Raw genomic sequence first — 21,341 nt, forward strand, 5'->3', positions numbered from 1 at the left:
TTAATAGTATGCTCCACAGAGCCTGACCTTTGCAAAGGCCTTTTTCAGGACTATGAAAGCCATGTACAAAGGCTGCCTTTGTTCAAAGCATTTTTTTCTTGAGTTGGCACGCTGTAAATATCATGTCTGCCGTACCTTGTGTAAGCCACACTGAGATTCTGGGAATACTTCCTTAGCCAGCGGTAGCAGTCGGTTTGCAAGGATGCGAGCGAGGACTTTGCCTGTTGTTGACAGGAGTAAGAGGCTCCTGTAGTTTCCACAATGTCCTTGTTCCCTCTCTTGAATATGGCCACTATTAGTGCATCCCTGAGCTCTGAGGGAAGTTCTTTTTCCCAGATCTTGAGGAAGAGGGCATGGATGTGGTACAGAAGCTCTGGTCCACCTTCCTTTAAGATCTCAGCTGGGATCCCATCTGGAATGGCTCCCTTGTTGTTCTTAATGCTCATGATGACATCTTGAACTCATGTCCTGGTGGAAGGTTCCCCAGTGTCTTCTCTGATGGGACTCTGGGGAATGTGGCTGGCAATGTCTGTTTCAGCTGTGCTGTTGCAGTCGGGGAGTTCCTGGAAGTGCCCTTTCCATTGGGCATTAATGGACTCATCCTTCAGCAGTTCCTACCCATCCTTTGATCACAGAAAGTTTAAGCCGCGGTTGCTTGGATCATAGACGACATTCGTAGTGCTGAAAAAGCCTCTGGTGTCACCTGATCCTGTCAGCCGCTGGATTTCCAGAACCATTTCTATCCAGCAAGAGTTCTTAAGCTCACTCACCCTTCTCTGGAAGTCTGCCTTGGCTCTGGAGTGAGCCACTCTTTTAGTCTTTCAGGTTACATACATCATTTTGCCAGGCATGTAAGGCTTTAATTTTCTTGAAGATGAGCTGTTCTATCTCTGTCATTCTCATCAAATCAGTCCTGGTGTTTTCTGAACTTGTACCCAAGGATGGATTTGCAAGGATGGCGGATTTGAGCAGGCTCCAGTGCTTCCCAATGTCATTGGGATATTCCTGTTGAAGGGTTTCCACCAGAGAGGCCTGAAGTCACTGCTTGGTGGCAGTATTGTTTAGACTTTCAAGGTCCAATCTTAGCCGGATTTGCTTCTTTTGAACCTTCCTCTCCTTATTGAGTTTGATGGACATCGAGGAGCGGATGAGGTGATGATACTAAAAACACAGCCAAGGCTAGGCGAGGCCACTGCCAGACCGCCCTCAGTGTTATCGGAACTGCCGGTCTACATGGGCTAGCAGTTAGCTAAGCCTGCCCCGCTTCCATGTCCTGTCAGACCACCCTCGGTGTTACCGCTTCAGGCACTGCTCCAGGAAGGGCCATGGCCCCTGGGCCCACAGGACACAGCAGACCAAGCTCTCTCAGCCGATCCAGCACCAGCTCTCCCATCCATCAAATAAAGACACATTTAGATGCAGACGCTGACAAAGACACTGTATGCATGGTACTTGGGTGAGGCTGCTGCAAATGTGAATTTGCACCGCAATGTTCCCACACCAGAAGCGGAAGATATATATATATATATATATATATATATATATATATATATACACTACCGTTCAAAAGTTTGGGATCACCCAAACAATTTTGTGTTTTCCATGAAAAGTCACACTTATTCACCACCATATGTTGTGAAATGAATAGAAAATAGAGTCAAGACATTGACAAGGTTAGAAATAATGATTTGTATTTGAAATAAGATTTTTTTTACATCAAACTTTGCTTTCGTCAAAGAATCCTCCATTTGCAGCAATTACAGCATTGCAGACCTTTGGCATTCTAGCTGTTAATTTGTTGAGGTAATCTGGAGAAATTGCACCCCACGCTTCCAGAAGCAGCTCCCACAAGTTGGATTGGTTGGATGGGCACTTCTTTGAGCAGATTGAGTTTCTGGAGCATCACATTTGTGGGGTCAATTAAACGCTCAAAATGGCCAGAAAAAGAGAACTTTCATCTGAAACTCGACAGTCTATTCTTGTTCTTAGAAATGAAGGCTATTCCATGTGAGAAATTGCTAAGAAATTGAAGATTTCCTACACCGGTGTGTACTACTCCCTTCAGAGGACAGCACAAACAGGCTCTAACCAGAGTAGAAAGAGAAGTGGGAGGCCGCGTTGCACAACTGAGCAAGAAGATAAGTACATTAGAGTCTCTAGTTTGAGAAACAGATGCCTCACAGGTCCCCAACTGGCATCTTCATTAAATAGTACCTGTTAGAGCCTGTTTGTGCTGTCCTCTGAAGGGAGTAGTACACACCGGTGTAGGAAATCTTCAATTTCTTAGCAATTTCTCGCATGGAATAGCCTTCATTTCTAAGAACAAGAATAGACTGTCGAGTTTCAGATGAAAGTTCTCTTTTTCTGGCCATTTTGAGCGTTTAATTGACCCCACAAATGTGATGCTCCAGAAACTCAATCTGCTCAAAGAAGTGCCCATCCAACCAATCCAACTTGTGGGAGCTGCTTCTGGAAGCGTGGGGTGCAATTTCTCCAGATTACCTCAACAAATTAACAGCTAGAATGCCAAAGGTCTGCAATGCTGTAATTGCTGCAAATGGAGGATTCTTTGACGAAAGCAAAGTTTGATGTAAAAAAAATCTTATTTCAAATACAAATCATTATTTCTAACCTTGTCAATGTCTTGACTCTATTTTCTATTCATTTCACAACATATGGTGGTGAATAAGTGTGACTTTTCATGGAAAACACGCAATTGTTTGGGTGTTCCCAAACTTTTGAACGGTAGTGTATATATATATATATATATATATATATATATATAGAGAGAGAGAGAGAGAGAGAGAGAGAGAGAGAGAGAGAGAGAGAGAGAGAGAGAGAGAGAGAGAGAGAGAGAGAGAGAGAGAGAGAGAGAGAGAGAGATATGACAGACGTAGGGGAAAAAAACTTTAATGCATAGCAGTACAAGCTTGTTTGGTGATGCACGTGCTCATCAGCTATAATCCAGTGATTCAAGTAATTCTTTATGAGACAGTACAAGTCTGTTTCGTGCTATATGCAATCATCAGCTGTGACAGCTGTGATTGCATATAGCATGAAACAGGCTTGTACTGTCTATTAAAGAATTACTTGAAACACTGCATTATTTTGCTCCATGTTTGTTGAGCACTTTCCCTACAATTGGGGGTTTCATTTTATGAGGTTTTATATATTTAAATACATACAGTGCATCTGGAAAGTATTCACACCCCTTCACTTCCCCCACATTTTGTTATGTTACAGCCTTATTCCAAAATGGATTAAATTCCTTGTTTTCTCATCAATCTACATACAATACCCCATAATGACAAAGCAAAAAAGGTTTTGTAGAAAATTTTGCAAATTTATTAAAAATAAATAACTGAAATATTGCATGTACATAAGTATTCACACCCTTTACTCAGTACTTGGTTGAGGCACCCTTGGCAGCGATTACAACCTTAAGTCTTCTTGGGTATGAAGCTACAAGCTTGGCACACCTATATTTGGGGTATTTCTCCCATTCTTCTCTGCAGATCCTCTCGAGCTCTGTAAGGTATTTTCAGGTCTTTCCAGAGATGTTCAATGAGGTTCAAGTCTGGGCTCTGGCTGGGCCACTCAGACTTGTCCCGAAGCCACTGCTTCATTGTCTTGGCTGTGTGCTTAAGGTTGTTGTGGTGTTGAAAGGTAAACCTTCACCCCAGTCTGAGGTCCTGAGCACTCTAGAGCAGGTTTTCATCAAGGATCTCTCTGTACTTTGCTCCATTCATCTTTCCCTCGATCCTGAATAGTCTCCCAGTTCCTGCCACTGAAGAACATCCCCACAGCATGATGCTGCCACCACCATGCTTCACTGTAGGGATGGTATTAGCAAAGGTGATGAGAGGAGCCTGGTTTCCTCCAGACGTGGCATTTGGCATTCAGGCCAAAGAGTTCAATCTTGGTTTCATCAGACCAGAGAATCTTGTTTCTCATGGTCTGAGAGTCATTTATGTGCTTTCTGGCAAACTCCAAGCGGGCTGTCATGTGCCTTTTACTGAGCAGAGGCTTCCGTCTGGCCACTCTACCATAAAGGTCTGATTGGTGGAGTGCTGCAGAGATGGTTGTCCTTCTGGAAGGTTCTCCCATCTCCACAGAGGAATGCTGGAGCTCTGTCAGAGTGACCATCGGGTTCTTGGTCACCTCCCTAACCAAGGCCGTTCTCCCCCGATTGCTCAGTTTAGCTGTGTGGCCAGCTCTAGGAAGAGACCTGGTGGATCCAAACTTCTTCCATTTACGAATGATGGAGACCACTGTGCTCTTCGGGATCTTCAAAGCTGTAGAAATTTTTTTGTACCCTTCCCCAGATCTGTGCCTTGATACAATTCTGTCTCGGCGGTCCACAGACAATTCCTTTGACTTCATGGCTTGGTTTCTGCTCTGACATGCACTGTCAACAGTGGGACCTTATATAGACAGGTGTGTGCCTTTCCAAATCATGTCCAATCAGTTGAATTTACTACAGGGGGACTCCAATCAAGATGTAGAAACATCTCAAGGATGATCAGTGGAAAAAGGATGAACCTGAACTCAATTTTGAATATCATAGCAAAGGGTGTGAATACTTATGTACATGCAATATTTCAGTTTTTTATTTTTAATAAATTTGCAAAAATTTCCACAAAACCTTTTTCACTTTGCCATTATGGGGTATTGTGTGTAGATTGATGAGAGAAAAAAAAGGAATTTAATCCATTTTGGAATAAGGCTGTAACATAACAAAATGTGGGGAAAGTGAAGGGGTGTTAATACTTTCCGCATGCACTGTATATATATATATATATATATATATATATATACACACACACATATATATATATACACATATATATATATATCAACACAGATACAAGAAAATATTTTAATGCATAGCAGTACAAGCTTGTTTCATGCGTCGCACACTCATCAGCTGCTAATTGGCTCATCAGATTAGCAGCTGATGAGTGCACGACGCACAAAACAAGCTTGTACTGCTATGCATTAAAACTTTTTTTTTTCCTGTATGTATGTTGAAATTCTGCTCCTCATTAGTTGAGCACTTATAACACCATTGACGGTTTCGGAAAAAACGCTATATATATATATATATATATATATATATGTCGTGTGTGTGTGTGTGTGTGTGTGTAGAAATTCGGGGCCTGACGCTGGGCAATGCAAACTGTATGTTCTTTGTTGAATCACATTAGCAGCTGATGAGTGCGTGACACACGAAACATGCCTGTACTGCAATGTATTAAAACTTTTTTTCCTGTATCTGTATTGATATTCTGTTCCTCATTAGTTGAGCACTGTTGTGTTTACGTCTTAATACTTGAAATTAGACCATTACAATATTCACTGAATTGAATCAAAATGAACGACAAACTCATACTCGCATTTCAACACTTTACTGAGTAAATTCTCTTGCTACAACATTCCGGATATGACATCACTCCTCACGGGTACCCACAGGTGTCAAATCCAAACACAATACATGACATCCCTTTTTTCCATGAAAATCTACAGACATCTTACAAACCTGTGTCTGATAACTAAATTTTGTAATTACTTTGCATCCAGACATCTTACAAACCTGTGTCTGACAACAATAATAAAAAGTCATCAACCATCACATCACCTGTGCCCTTCCTTTAAATTCAAGTCAAGTCATAGTCAGACAGTCTCTGGGGCGCTCGTTTGGCCCGCTGAGACCTGCCTGCATTAGGCATGTCTACCACGCTGGTGCCAGTGGGTGTTGGCGGGGCCACTGTGTCCTTATCGGAGTCCACCGTGATGTCCTCAACCCCTTGTGTGTCATCCTGCTCATGGGTTGTCTCCTCCGGTCCAGTTGTCCTGTACTTTTTCACGAAAGTACTGTTCCTTGCGTACCATGCTCCCATTGGGGATTCTACAATCACATGACTCCCTGTTTTACTCACAAATTTGTATGGTGTAGCGTTAAAGGGAGTGGTAAACTTATACACTTTGACTTGTCTTACAAGCACGGTGTCGCCGACTTCGATCTCTGAGCACTGTGCTCTCCGGCAATCATCAGCGTACAGTTTGGATTTGCCCTTTTTCTCACTGTCCCAATCACGCACTTCCATGTCTATGCGTGACTCTGACGTCTGGCAGTTTTCCTCTCACTTTATGATTAAAAAGCAATTCTGCCGGGCTCTTTCCTGTCATGGTATGGTTGATTCTCCTGTACAGTCATATTTTCTCAGCTCCCTTTTCCAGTTTAGTCCTTCTGAATGAGCAATCCTGATTCTCTTCATTAATGATGCATTCTGGCACTCGACGTCTCCATTGGCCTGAGCCCATTTAGCCGTTGTCTTCAGATGTGTGATGCCATTATTTTCACAATATTCTTGGAATAGCGCAGACTTGAACTGTGGGCCATTATCTGATTTACAGGTGACTGGTAAGCTGTGATGGCTAAGTGTTGACTCTAGGCTATCAATAACCTTCTCTGTTGCTGTAGATGTCAAGATATCATATTCGTAATAACGACTATAATAATCCTACAAGAATGGAATGGTTGGATGGCAGGGGTCCAAGCAAGTCTACGGCCACATCCTGCCAAGGCCTATCTGGAAGGGGTGTGGGTCTCAGTGGTTCTGGTGAGTCAGGTCTGGCTACTATCTGGCAACTGTGGCAGTCTTTGCAATGTTTTTTCAGCCACTCGATCCATCCCCGGCCACCAAACCTTGGTTCTCAGGTGGTGTTTTGTCCCCACTATTCCGAGATGTCCCTCATGTGCTAAAGCCAGTGCTCATGTGTGTAGGACACAGGGTAGCACAGTATGTGTCCCACAGAGGACCAAATATCCCACTATGCACAGTTCATTCGCTATGGCTGCATATGCTTTGCAGTTCTCAAACCACCCATTTGTGATTGCCTTTCGTACCTCGATCAGCTCTGGGTTGGTTGCAGAGGCCTCCTCCACCTCTCTGGTCATGAGTGCCTTTGGTGTTGGTGTTGACAGTGACAAAGCTCACATACTCATCTGAGCCGTGATTGTGTCTCTCACGTTGTGCTGTCTCACCCAGCAATCATGACATTGGGTCTGCAATATTTTGCTTGCCTGGCATGTGTAGCGCTTTGAAATCGTATGGTTGTAATCGGAGTACCCACCTCTCAATGTAGGCGCAGGGTTTGGAGCGAGGGCTGTATATTACTTCTAAGGGCTTATGATCTGTTATTAAGGTAAACTGTCAACCATAAACATACAGAAGCAGCCTCTCACACACCCACACTAGAGCTAGGGCCTCTCGCTCGGTTTGAGAGTATTTCTGCTCACATTCACTTAAGGTACAACTCACATAGCATATCGGCACCTCTTCCCCCTGTTGGACCTGAACGAGCACTGCACCTAATCCTACGGGGCTTGCGTCTGCGATCACTTTGGTCTGTGCCTCCTTATCAAAGTATGCTAAAGTGCCAGCTCTGGTCAGTTCATCCTTGAGTGCATGGAATGCTTCTCTCTGCTCTGGTCCGAACTCGAATGGGGTGTCCTTTCTTGTCAGACGTCGCAGCGGCTCGGATTGGGTCGCAAACTGCGGGATGAACCTGCTGCTGTATCCGACTAGTCCGAGGAAGCTCCTCACTTCCGCCGCATTCTCTGGCTTGCGAGTTTCCGCCACTGCTCGCACTCTCTCTTCTGTCAGTCCAATGCCCTTCTCAGACAACAGGATGCCTATGAAAACTAACCTGTCCATGTTAAACTGGCATTTGTCTGGGTTTAGAGTCAGGCCTCTCTCCATCAGCCTGGTCAGGACGGCATGGAGACGTCTGTCGTGTGTCTCCTGGTCGTGTGTGTGCATGATGATGTCATCGGATATATGTTCGACACGCTCTATCCCTACTAGTGCATTAGCTACATCGTGCTGGTATTGCTCGCTGGCTGAGCACACACCGGATATCAGCTGTTTATACCGGTACACTCTGCTGTGTACGGCAAAGGTCGTGATTCCACGTGACTCGGGGCTCAGTTCCAACTGACGGTATCCCCATTTTAGGTCTAGCTTTTTTTAAATAAATTTATTTCTAGTTTTTCCTCTTACCACACCTGATTAACCCAATGGCATATGGCCAGAACTCTTGTCGAATAATTCCTCTGGCTCACGTTTCCACAGGAAGGAGATAGTCGTAACACCAGCTTCCTTCAAACTCGTGTCAGCTGCTCTCGCTATTTTACAAGCTGAAGCCTCGCATGGATTGCATTTCCTTCAAGCCGCGAAGGAGACGTAGGGAGAATGCTTTCGGTTGCTTGGCTGCAGGCGCCCGGACGGGCCAGAGGGGTCGCTGGAGAACGACGAGTCCCCGAACACTACACCGATCTACACCCACTATCCCTCGGGTAAGGGTGGCCTGATGAATGCCTTACCCCGTGGACGCTCTGGCCGTGACCGGTTACGGCGAGTCTGGGATACGAACATCCCAGCCACATGACGAGCGGATTGCAAGAACGGCGGTTTATGCTGCTCGGCCATCAGAGCGGCCCATTTTAGGTCTAGCTTGCTAAACACCATTGAGCGATTCATGTCTTGGAGTATCTCATCCACTGTGGGAATAGGATACAGCTCCCTCTATACAGTCTGGTTTGCCCGTCTCATGTCCAAACACAGTCTCACATCATTGTTAGCTTTTGGTACGATAACTACAGGGTCTACCCATGAGGTGGGGCCATCTACAGGTTCAATAATGTCCATGTCCATTAATTGCTTTATTTTGGCCTCTACTACCGCCCTGAGGTTGAATGGTATGCGCCTAAGAGGCTGGGCGACAGGCTTCACGTCTGAGTTGATGTGTAAGCTAACCTACTTGGAGTTTATTTTTCCAACCCCTTGTAATAGCTCTGGATACTGCTGTTCAAGTGACTGTTTTATGTTCAATACAGCTGCAACATCGACTCCTATTTTCAAAACTCCAAGTCTCATGGCTGTCTCCTTTCCTAGCAATGCCTCTCACATGCCATTAACCACAATGAACTTTGCCTGCTCAGTTTTATTTCCAACTGCGATCTCACACGAGAATGCACCTTTAACAGATAGTGGATGGCTAGCACCATAAGAGAACAGCTTTCTCTCTGTCTTGAGAATGTATGAATTACACTTAATACATTGTGATTTTAGTCTCTCTCACGTATTTTCACCCATCACACTACTGGTCGCCCCTGAATCAACTAAAATATGCAGTTTTACTCCCCCCACAGAAAAGGTAAGTCTCTCAGTTGTGTTATTCTCTTTAACAACGAATGCATAGTCACCTTGTTCCTCAACATTACTCACACGTTGTTTTGCACCTTTAGGCTTGGTGCGACATACTGCTGAAAAGTGGTCCTAGTTTCCATTGCACTTATGACATGTCTGTCCACGTGCGGGGCATTTCGGGTCCCTGCCCAGGTGATCTGTATGTCCACATCTGTAACACTTCCTTTCATTTTGATCGCTTTTGGTTGTTGGCGTCGCTCTGGAATGTTTCACGCGTCTCCCTCCTTTTTGTGCAACATGATGGACAGTCTCTGTTTCCGCCTTCGTCGCGCCCTACATGGCTGACAACTGTTCCTCCACGTTCTCGCACTGCGAGGCTAGTTGCAATGTGCGGACGAGTGTTAAACCTGGCCCTTCCCCCAACAGTTTCCTTCTCACGTACATCGAAGTACACCTGCTCAGGATAGCATCCCTTATCTGATTATTAGTATTCCCCCCAAAGTCACAATCTCTGGCAGCCTGTCGCAGGGGAGTAGTAAACTGCTGTATCTCACCAGTGTTCTGAGATAACTTGTGAAAAGTTTGTCGAGCAAATGCTGCATTAACTTGGGGTAAAAAGTACTGATTCAAAGCACACACCGCCGCCGCATAATCCGTCACCTCCCCTGTGTTGGCTAACGTTGAGAAGATGTCTTGTACATCTGGTCCGGCAAGGTGTAAGAGCAGAGCCAACCTTCTCTGCTTTATGGCGTCCGCAGCGTATAGTTAAAATTAGTCCTTTGCAATCAGCATAGAGTTCGAACGACGCCAACTATCTTGTCCATTTCGGACCAAGCGTGGCTGGTTCGCCAAAGCATGCCAAATTCCGAATCCCGGATTTCTCCATGTTAACAGTTCAAACCTAATCACCGCCAGTTAAAGCGAATATGGTCACTATATTCTCGTCGCCATTGTTGTGTTTGCGTCTTAACACTTGAAATTAGACCATTACAATATTCACTGAATTGAATCAAAACGAACGACAAACGCATACTCGCATTTTAACACTTTACTGAGTAAATTATCTTGCTTCAACTTCCGGATATGACAAAACTCCTTACGGGTACCCACAGGTGTCAAATCCAAACACAATACATGTCAAGCACTTATAACAACGCCATTGAAAACCGGAAAATGTCTATGCAACTAACGAGGTACGGAACAGACCACTGCACTTCCGCGTTCGAACGTTAGAGTGGGGGGAGCTAGAGGGGGATAGAAGCCGGCAAGTTTGAACACGGTTTAAATGGCTAACTATGTCGCTACGTTGGCTGCTGCGGACAAGAACCGATATTTGCAAAAAATTCGCAGTATCGGTGGCCAGTGTCCTTTCAAGGGACAGTAGTCCGGGTGCATGGGGTCCTTTGCATTACACCCTGAAATGATAAAAGGCAAAAATTAAATCACACATCATGACCTAGAGCAGCCATGGGGAAAAGACATAGGAACTAGGCTACATTTTCAACAAATGTTTGCATTTTATTCAATTATTACTTTTTACTGGATTACACATGACTGCATACAATGATGCATGATATACTACTCAATAAGCATGACAATAATAATGTGATAACAATGTTTGCATTTTAACTGGGTAAGGGGAGACCGGGGTAGTTACCCCTTGTTTCTAGTGTAACCGGTTATTTTCTTGCCCGGTGCGGGATTCGATACGAGGTGTACTGCACCACAAGGCGACATTACTAACCGCTCGGCTAAAGGATCAGATTCGTTAACAAGGGACTAACGTGTCTTATTAGTAGTTTACAGTCGTCACCCTCCCCGGAAGCGCGCCCTCGCGCTTTGTCATTCCGCGCTCCGAAGAGACTTCTGAGGATGTGCACACTTCCGGATCCCACCGCTGCCATCAATGTAACCGGTTATTTTCTTGCCCGGTGCGGAATTCGATACGGGGTGTACTGCACCACAAGGCGACATCACTAACCGCTCGGCTAAAGGGTCAGACTTGTTAGCTATGGACTAACGTGTCTTATTAGGAGTTTACACTAGGAAAGATAAAAAATATTGAGCATGTGACCAAATATTCAGGGGGGAGGGACCATTTTATGATTTTTAATGGATAAAAATACATATAGGTTTGAAGAATGTGATCCCATTCAGACAGGTTTAGCTAACTGTGGAATTCCATATAGCCACCGGCTCTTGACATTTTGGTGATTATAAAATGTAGAATAGACGTAACCTATTACCAGTGATGAAGTGCAGACAGCAGACGTAAACATGTTTGCTGTCAGGATCCCAAAGTTGTCCATCCTTGTCTTTCCTTCTGATCGCCTGGAGCCATTTCAGTCGTTTTTCTCCCTCCTTCTGCCTTTTAGGCAATACAAAAAACCGAATATTTGGGTTGTTTTTCTTGTTAACAGTACAGTCCACCACACATCAACTTTTGGGCATCGTAGCTACGGCTAAGCTGCGTATCTAATACAGTGCGGCTTGGCGGCTTGGGTTTTCTATCCCCCTCTCCTGGCGTCCTGTTGTCAAGGTACCCGGAAGTGTTCCAGTGGTCTATATCAATACAGATGCAGGAAAAAAAAACGTTTAATACATAGCAGTATAAGCTTTTTCGTGCGTCGCGCACTCATCAACTGCTAATGTGATTCAACAAAGAACGTACAGTTTGCGTTGCCCAGCGTCACGCCCCTCATTTCGGTGGACAGCAACCAATCAGAGGGGAAAACATTTAACTATAACCAACCAATGATGGGGTAGAAAACGTTACCGTCTGCAATGCCTGGGGACTAACTCCAGTTCTTCTCTAACATGCATGTCTTTTTGATGGTGGCGTAACAGTCGAAATTGTGAAATGTACCTTTAAGACAGGGGCGTACTTGTGTCGCCTAGGAGCGACGTCATTAGACAGTGCCTTTGTTTCTGCCTTGAATCATTTGAACAGCGTACACGCTGAAGGACGTTGCAGAGCTCCCGTTCATTTCACCTCTCAACTCAACAATAACGTTTAGGTTACGTGTGGCCTCTGTTTTTAATCATGTATGATAAAATAGTAGCCGCACTTGGTAAGGCTGATGTGTAGTTTGATAAATTACGAACATTTGTGACATCCCAGCAATTGTGTGGATGGGAGTTTTCGTCCTCCACTGCCTCAGCCAAAAGACACGACCTAAACCGTTACAGGGGGAGGAAACCGGAGCACTCGGAGGAAACCCACGCAGACACAAGAACATACAAACTCCACACAAAAAGGACGTGCGACGGCCTAGGGTTCGAACCCAGAACATTTGTGCTGTGAGGCAACAGTGCTAACCACTGGGCCACCGTGCCGCCCGCAAGCCATAAACTGGTCCTGTCATCGAACCGATAAGGAACAGCTATCTGTATTGACAAGATTTTTTTGATGGGAAGAAATTTCAGGAGGAACTACTTTGTTTATCTCCTCCACCAGGGCACACAACTGGGGTAATCATCTTTAGTGAATTAACACAGTTGCTTGAGAAGAATGGCCTGGATGTGCGCAAAATTGTGTCCGTTGTCACCGATGAGGCTCTGTCAATGGTAGGACAACACGGCTTGGTAAGAAGGTTTGCTGCTGTTAACCCAGCGCTCTTAGCATGCCATTGCATGATTAACAAATCAGTGTTAAGTGCTAAACTGTGTGGGGGAATGAAAGAAGCGATGGATATTGTGACGAGGCTGGTAAATTTCGTTTGTGAGAGTTCTAGTCTGCTGCAACATCGGCTTTTCTGGGCACAGGGTTCCCGCGTGGTCTTAAAAAACCTTAAATTTGATCATCAGAATTTTAGGCATTAAAACAGTATTAAATTTGATCTAAAATGTGTATTTTGGTCTTAAATATGATTCTAATAGGTCTTAAAAATATAACTTCTCTGTATCAGCTTAAATGTCCGGGCTGCAACGTAAGCACTATAGTACTAGTCAGTTCTGCTCCAATAATCCGTATTGAAAGAAAACAACATGGAAGCAATGGTCATTACTTTGCAGCTCCCCGGTCAATATATCGGAGAACACCAAACTAGTGTTTTGTGTTTGTATCCTCTAGCGTGTGTCATGCTGTCAGTCCGAGCCAAGAGATAAATGAATGCTGAAGTCTTTAACGTATGTCTGTTACTTTTCTAACTTCATGGGGAAGTGCAAATTAAACTACCAGTGGTTGGAGAAAAGCACGTTTAGTGCTTGGTTGAAACCGGTGGAGGGGCATGTTTTTGAAGTCCCACACATAATCTGATCTGTAGTAGGTGCCTGTACTGTAGTTGTTATTTTACTGCATGTTCATTGAAAGAATTGTTGCCATGGCACGTGAAGTTGTTCTTGTTGAACGTTAATAAAAGTAATTCTAGGACTTCTTTATTATTTCATAGTATTTTTCCTTCATTCTTTTTTTTTGCCGTGACATTGGTCTTACATTTTATTCAAAGTGGTCTTAAAAAGGTCTTAAAAAGTCTTAAATTTAACCTGTTGAAACCTGCAGGAACCCCGGAGCATTGCTGGAGGAAATGTCAGCGGAATACAAGGATTTTATGCTGCATGATGATTTATGCTGGCTGAGCAAAGGCTGTGTGTTGGAGAGGGTGTGCAACCTGCGCGACGAGCTTGTGTCATTTTTATCCAGACTGTGGAGCCAAAAAGCCCAACAATATCAGAGGTTTTTAATTGACAATAAGGTGATGGCATATGTTATTTTTTTGTGTGACATCATGTCTCATCACCTTAATCTGCTATTAAAAGGCAAGAACCACACTTTTGTGGACATGGGCAAGGCAGTCAGTTAAGCTTTCCAGTCAAAGCTGAACCTTTTAGAGAGAGACATTCATGGAAGAAGGTTGCACTTTTCACATTTGCGGGACCATAGCAAGAAGAACAAAACATGGGAGAATCCAGCAATGAAGGATTTCATGACGAGTCTGGCAGAAAACTTAAAGGAATGATTTAAAAGCTCCCCTAAACTGTCAAGTGACATCCTCCTCTTCCTGAGACAGATGTCCTCTGTGTTGGCTGACGGCCAGTGGACTGCAAATGAAAAAAAGGCTGGTACCTTCCATAGATGAGGCAACTCTTCAGATCGAGATCTTGGACATGGGAACATCTGATTTGCTCAAAGCACAACACAAGGACGTTGGGGTGAGTGACTTTTTGATCAATGTGGTTCCAACTTCAATTCAAAAACATGAGAGCTATTGCAATGCTCCTACTACTACTACTACTACTACTACTACAACTACTACTACTACTACAACTACTACTACTAATACGACTACAAATAATAATAATAATAATAACCGTAATAGCAGCAACATCAACATCTGCACATAAAACACATTTTACTGGCACAATGGGAAAAAAAAGAAAAAAGAAATGGAGGTTTTGGCCCTTGGCTTGGCATGCATTACATAGTTTGGCCCTTGGAGAAAACTAATTGGGGAACCCTTATCTAGGATTAGGAGAGTGGTGGGGCGATGCCTTAGCACCCTCTATTTGCTGGCTGCCTCTTGTGATGGGTACTCTGGTTGGTTGAGCATGAAAAACAGGCTGAATTTGGCCACAAGTATCATGATTGTCATCCAACAAGGTCATTGGTTATCTAACTGCCCACTACTCCATCTGTCACTGTAGTCAGAACCACACACACACACACACACACACACACACACACACACACACACATACACGTACACAAACCCCTTTTTCCTCTGTAGCCTTTTCACCTCAGCTCTCTCTTTTTGCAGATGACACGAAACATCACTCTACAATACATATACACATACAATACAATACACAGAATAAACACACACACACACACACACACACACAGAAAGAGGGATCCCAGTGAGTATATCCATTTATCTTCATTGGTGCAAACCTCCCGCCAACATCTGAGACCTCTGACTGCTTGCATAAAGAAAGGCCCTTCTGCTAGTGACAGGAAATGTGTGTGTGTGTGTGTGTGTGTGTGTGTGTGTGTGTGTGTGTGTGTGTGCATGCTTGAGGTATGGGGAAAAAACTTTTTTTTTATCACCACTGATAAAACTATTCTGTGCATATGTCAGTACATACTACGTATGTCTTATCTTGACAAACTGGAACCTAAAGGTGGCTGTTCTGCTGGTCAGGTGGATGAAGCCCTGTCCAACCTCCTGTCTGCATAAAAACAACACACTCTGTGGTACCCAGTGTAAATGATCCCAGAAGATGTTATACATTTTTGTTTGGATCTGGGCTAATAAACACGAGGAGGTCTACACATGCCAGACGATGCCAGAGTAGAGAGGCTACATGGTTGTTAAGCACAAGTCCTGTACCTGTAAGACATCTAATGGAGCAGCCACAGTAGTGGAGCCAGACAATATTTACAGGTGTGGCCTGGCTGAGACCATTGCTCACATTGGGGTGGCACAGAAACTGATACCTTGTTAATTTGTTTTTTTCTGGGTGGCAAATCACTGTAGGCCAAGTAGCCAATTTTTTTTTTTTTTGTCACTCACTCATCATTTGGTGATGCAGGCAACAGTGATTGCCATGTAGAAATACACCATGAGGACTCATATAAAAACTCCACTCCAAAGTCCAAACAAAATTTGTGTATTGGCATGATTTATTTATAATTATAAAATAGGTGCTTATATCTATGTCTGCAACTGCTGGCCAAACCATTCCTGTTATTCAATGTGGACATTTCTGGTTTGCAAATGATAAAATATTTTTAGTTAGACATAGATTGCACATTTTACTACTAGTGAATATGGTTTATTCTTTGAGAGGATTTTCCAGGTGGTTGAATAATTAATGTTTCTGCCCGACAATGACCAAATATAACGTCTTAAAGATGTTACATTCTTTAAATGGTTGTCTCTAAAGTTACACATGTAAAACCTCTTTTTGAATGTTCCCTCTGTTAGACCGATGTATGTCTCTATTTTGTCGTTGTCATTTCTTGTCCCCGTAGCTTGGTAGATAACTCCTTTCATCTGGCATTTTCTTTCGAGGGGGCGTGAGTCGTTCACATGGCAGTTGCAGTTGGGGGAGTCTGATTGTGATGAAGGTGTCATTAATTTGTTCATGATTCTTGTGTTGTGGGACGATATTATTTGTTGAATGTTAGGCATGCAGCTGTAACTAATTTTGATGGTGTTCCTATTGAATATCTTCCTCAGTTGATAGTCCGAGGTAAAGTTAAAGTAAAAAAAAACTGTTTACCAATGTTTGTGGCCATTGGGTTGTACCAGGTGATGTTTCGTTTTCTGCTACGTTTGTTGATTTGCTGGCAGCCAGTATTGAAACTGACATGAAACAAGTAAATTTCAGCTCCTCGACAAAGAACATACCAGCAAAAAAAACAAACAACAGTATTTCTGTTTTGTCTTTGTTCAGTTGTTTTCTGTCAGCCATACATTAATATTATTAATACACTGCCTTAGGGAATGTATGGGACATCAGGAGATAGGGATATGTACAGTTGTGAATCAGCTACATAAATAATTGTAATTTATTTTATGTTTCTGTAAAACATGTGCAAGTGGGAGCATATAGAGATTAAATAGTAATGGTCCAAGAATCAAACTTTGGGGTACCCAACACATAATACCCACTTAGTCTGAGGCAAAGTCGCCAATGGACACAAAGAACTCCCTGTCCTGTGGGTAGGTTTTTAAACCAGTTAAGAACTGGGCCAGGTAGGCTGACCAATTTTTCTAATTTCTCTAGTAAAATATCCTGGTCAAAAGTGTCAAAGGCAGCACCGAGAGCCAGGAGCACAAGAGCAGATTGTGCTGCTAACTCTCAAACAAGCCCCGCAGCTGAGGCGAGGATGAACAGGACGTCACTCAATGGTCGAAAATTTCTTTATTTTTAACCAACAGGTTACGAACCTTGAAAAAGAAAACACACAAAATACAAACATACATCATTCAAGTACCCTCAACTCAAAGCTAACACACAATATAACTCACTCACTCTTGCAATCACTCACCAGTCCGTCCTCGTCCCGTCATACTAAAGAGTCCCCGCTCTGAAGCTGTATTAACTTTCTTGACGTCACCCCCAGAACGTAAATCAGCCAATCACAGCAGCTCCCTAACTGAGACCCCGGATGCACGCATTTCTCGCCAGTAGAATTTCGCAATAAAAGTCCTTATCAAGCACACAGAAATCACATACAATCGGAACTGGAATAAATCTCATTATTATTATCAATACTCAGATTCACTTATGTAACTAACAATTCAAACAATGTTACAATTTAACTACATGTAAACGAAATAACTGTCACAAGTTTGTACTTAAACTAAACAAAAATCTCTGACTAAACACAACTCAAATCCAACCACCCCATAGAAAGTAACACACCTCCCACTTGGTCTACTGGACTCTAGACCTAAGGAGACCACACTAATAATCACCGCTTTCTCTTTGGTGGTGTTTCTTCGGTCAACTCTTTAATTTCTTCTTTTAGTCTTTAACGACCCCGGAGCCAGGTCCCCCCGAAGAGGCACGGCCAGCATCACAGGGTCGCTCGCTGCCAGCAGGGTGCTTATCCATGCTCCATACGGAACCAGTGGCACTCCTGTCTCTCCTGTGGTCTGGACCCTTCCATAGCACAACAGTAGTCCTGACATCTCTTCTCTGACGGCTACAAGCCTGTTCAATGTAGACTCAGGGAAAGCTACCCCCTCTTGGGCTGCCAAGCATAGGTCCCAAAAGGCCGCTCTGACCTCCCTCACATCGATAACTGGCTTGCCCACCTTCTCTCTCGAGTGCTTAGCCTCCCACTCTGCTCTCTCCATGGCTCTCCCGCGAATCATCCGTCTCTTAACAGCTCGGCGAACCCAACCGATCACCCAACAGAGCTTGGCCAAGCTACTGAACTTTTCAGGCTCAACCAGATCAACAATAGCTGCGCCCCAGAGCCTCTCCTTGTTTTCAATCTCAGCGGAGGTCGACTCTTCCTCCTTCACCGTGTGCACAGGAGCCTCGTCAGTCCCATCCAGACGCCCCTGGACAGGATTTGCCGTCTTCTTCCACTGGGCTCTAGTGAAAGCCACTGTGAATGCCCTCCGCTGGAGCTTACTCACAGCCTCTCTGGTGCTGGCCGCCACCTCCGCTGCGGACTTCATGGGACACTCTTCTACCGGCCTCACTTGGAACTCAGGACCCTTTTGCCAAATGGAGCCCTCACCCAGGTCTTCTAGAGGACCTCCTCGGGTGATGAGGTTGGCGACGTTCAGATCTCCTGAGATCCACCACCAGTCAGCTACTGGCCCAGCCTTCTGAAACTCCCCGACCCTGTTCGCGAATAACGTCTGATACCCGTAACTCTCCCTCTGGATAGCTCCCAGGATAGTCTGGCTGTCTACGAAGTGGAACCGTCTCTCCACCTCAAGTCGACCCTGCCTCTCCCAGAACCCTCTCAGCCTGGCAGCGAAGACGGCGCCGCAGAACTCTGCTTTGACCACGTCGCCCTTCTGGTCAAGGGGCGCCAGCTTGGCCTTTGACTCAACAAGGCGGATGTCCGCCTCTGTAGACGTCTCCCACCTCAGGTACAGAACAGCTCCGAAGGCGTCATCACTCCCATCTGAAAACGTGATGCCCCACGGCCTCCCCCTCCATCCAGGAAGAGTAAGGCTCCTTTCGAAACTGATTTGACGAAGCCGCACATACTCTTCAAAAAGCTTGATGGCATCTGCCCAGAGGTCTGTCAGAAGGGGACTGTCCCACGTGTCTTTCTTGGAGTCTCCTCCCCCAGTCTCCTGGAAGGCTCTCCTTACCAAGATGGCCCCTCTCGCTTTGGCTGGGGTAGCTACACCAACAGGGTCGTAGAGCCCTGCTACCTGGCTTAGGATCTCCCGTCTGGTCTGAGGGTTTAGCGTTTTCTCCTTGATCTCCTTCTCTGAGAGGTCGACCCCCGTCCTCATCTTCTGCTTTCTTCTGGAGAAGTTGATTGAAACCATCAGGAAGAGTCTGTCGCTGTCCACGTAGTATCCGACACCAAGAGCCTTGTTGTCTTCCTGCCCTAGCTGGTTGGGCAACACCAGGGTTCCGGACTCTGGACTTGGGCTTTTAACAGCTTGCCCAACCTGACTACCCTCGCACCTCCCACTTTGACCGGACCGAACCCACGGTTTGAGCGAGAAGCCTCCGGCCCAGAGTATCTCCTCCACTCCTCTTGTGATCTTGTCCAGCTTCCCTGGGTCATTGTGGGACGTGAAGATGTCGTCCACATAGCTTTCCTCTTCAAGCACTCTTCTCTCGTCGCTCATGTGAGAGAACCTGGGCAGTCTCGCGGTTTCCCTCATGGCCAACTGCGCTATGCATCCCGCTGGCCTGTCTCCAATATTGACCCGAGTGATAGCGAAGTCTCTGATCTCTTCCTCGAGTGAGTCCCTCCAGAGGAACTGATGAAGGTGAACCTCTCTTTCGTTCAGCCACACAGAATTGTACATCTTCTTGATGTCTCCTATGGCCGCATGCTCTCCTGCTCTGAACCTGAGCAGAACCGCCCGGATTGGGTTTAGCACATCCGGACCCTTCAGCAGGATGTTGTTCATGCTCGTCCCTTTGAACTCTTGGCTACTGTTCCAGACGAGCCGCACTGGCGTGGTGACAGAGTGAGGGTTCGGTGCGATTAGGTGACTTACGTACCAAACTGGCCCTCTCTAACTGTTGATTGTGTCCTTCTTTAACTCGATGGCTGCTCCTCTTTCCACCATCTCGTGTACTTGGGCTGCGTAAGCAGCTCTCCACAATGGGTCCTTCATGAGGCGCTTTTCGGTTCTCAAGAATGTCGCTTCCACCACTTTCCTGTTATTTGGAAGTGAAGCCGGGTCTTCAGTCCAGGGGTATCCCGCGTTCCAGTGCGGCGAGTCCCTGTGGTCGTCAGTAGCCACATAGGTCAGGCCTTCCTTGATCTTTTCTAGTTCCTTCCCTTCAGCTAGAGTCATTTCCTTCCCCCCTGGCTGGCATTTCCCGCACCGACATCCTCCACACTTCGGCTCACAGGCAGCTCCGATGCTGTCCCATTTCCACCACTCAAGAACTTCCTTGCTGGTTGTGGCCATGTTCCTGATCTCCTCACCACTCTCTTGCTCCAGGCCCAGCGTTTCCTCTCTGGAGCTATTTGGCTCTCTGGAAATCTCTTCGACCTTGATCACTTTTGCTCTCATTGAGCGTGCAAAATGTGTCTTTGAGTTGTGAATGGATACCTTCACCTCTTCGAACAGATCAGGGTGCGCTCCCCCCACAGTCTTGCCCAGTGGGCCGTCCCACAACACCAGGTCTCCCACTGTCTTCATCCGCTGCGGAGCAAGCCTACCCTCTCGGTGGCTGATTAAGAGTTCGATTTTCTCTGGCCTGACCAGTTCCTCTGTCTTGACCTTCGGGAAGAACTTCTTGAGCTGCCGTGGGCTAACGACATGGTCTGCTTGTGCGATCTCGTCCAGTCCATAACAGACGATCTGGTGGGGACTCCACTCATTCTCTGAAGTGCACATTCTGACTTTGAGCAAGTACCTTTTTGTTTGGACTCTTACTTTCATTCCACCAACTCCATGCACGACCAGCATTACCTTCTCTCCTTTCAGTCGGAGTCTGTTGGCGGCTTGGTGGGTAATGTAATTAGTGTCAGACGCAAGGTCCATCAGGGTCCCAATAGTTTGTCCTCCATTGGTTGTGACCTCCATGATCATCATAAGCACTGGATGCTCTGTCAAACCCCTTTCTTCAAGGAGACCATCACCGTTTGTGCTCGCTCTCATTGACGCTGTTGTCTTGTTGGTAAATGCCCTTATTACCCTTTCCGCTACTTCAGGGGAGACATCAGCTAGGGCCTTCTCTTGTTCTTTTGAGAGCCTTCCTGCCTTTGTGTCTCTCTTTCCCCCTTCTTGCTCTTCCCTCTTTTTCTCATCACTTTTGTGCCCTCCTTCCACGGAGCACAAGAGGTAGTGGTGGTCTGAGCCGTCTCTTTTCTGGCAGCACTTCTTCTTGCAGAGGAACCTGTTACTACATTCTCCATCCGCACCGTGGGATGCCAAGCATCTCCTGCAGGCTCCATTCCTTTCGATGACGTCTTTCTTTTCGGCTAGGCTGAGCCCTTCGAACTTCTCG

The sequence above is a fragment of the Lampris incognitus genome, chromosome 2, assembly GCF_029633865.1.
Source record: "Lampris incognitus isolate fLamInc1 chromosome 2, fLamInc1.hap2, whole genome shotgun sequence".
NCBI classification, from domain to species: domain Eukaryota; kingdom Metazoa; phylum Chordata; class Actinopteri; order Lampriformes; family Lampridae; genus Lampris; species Lampris incognitus.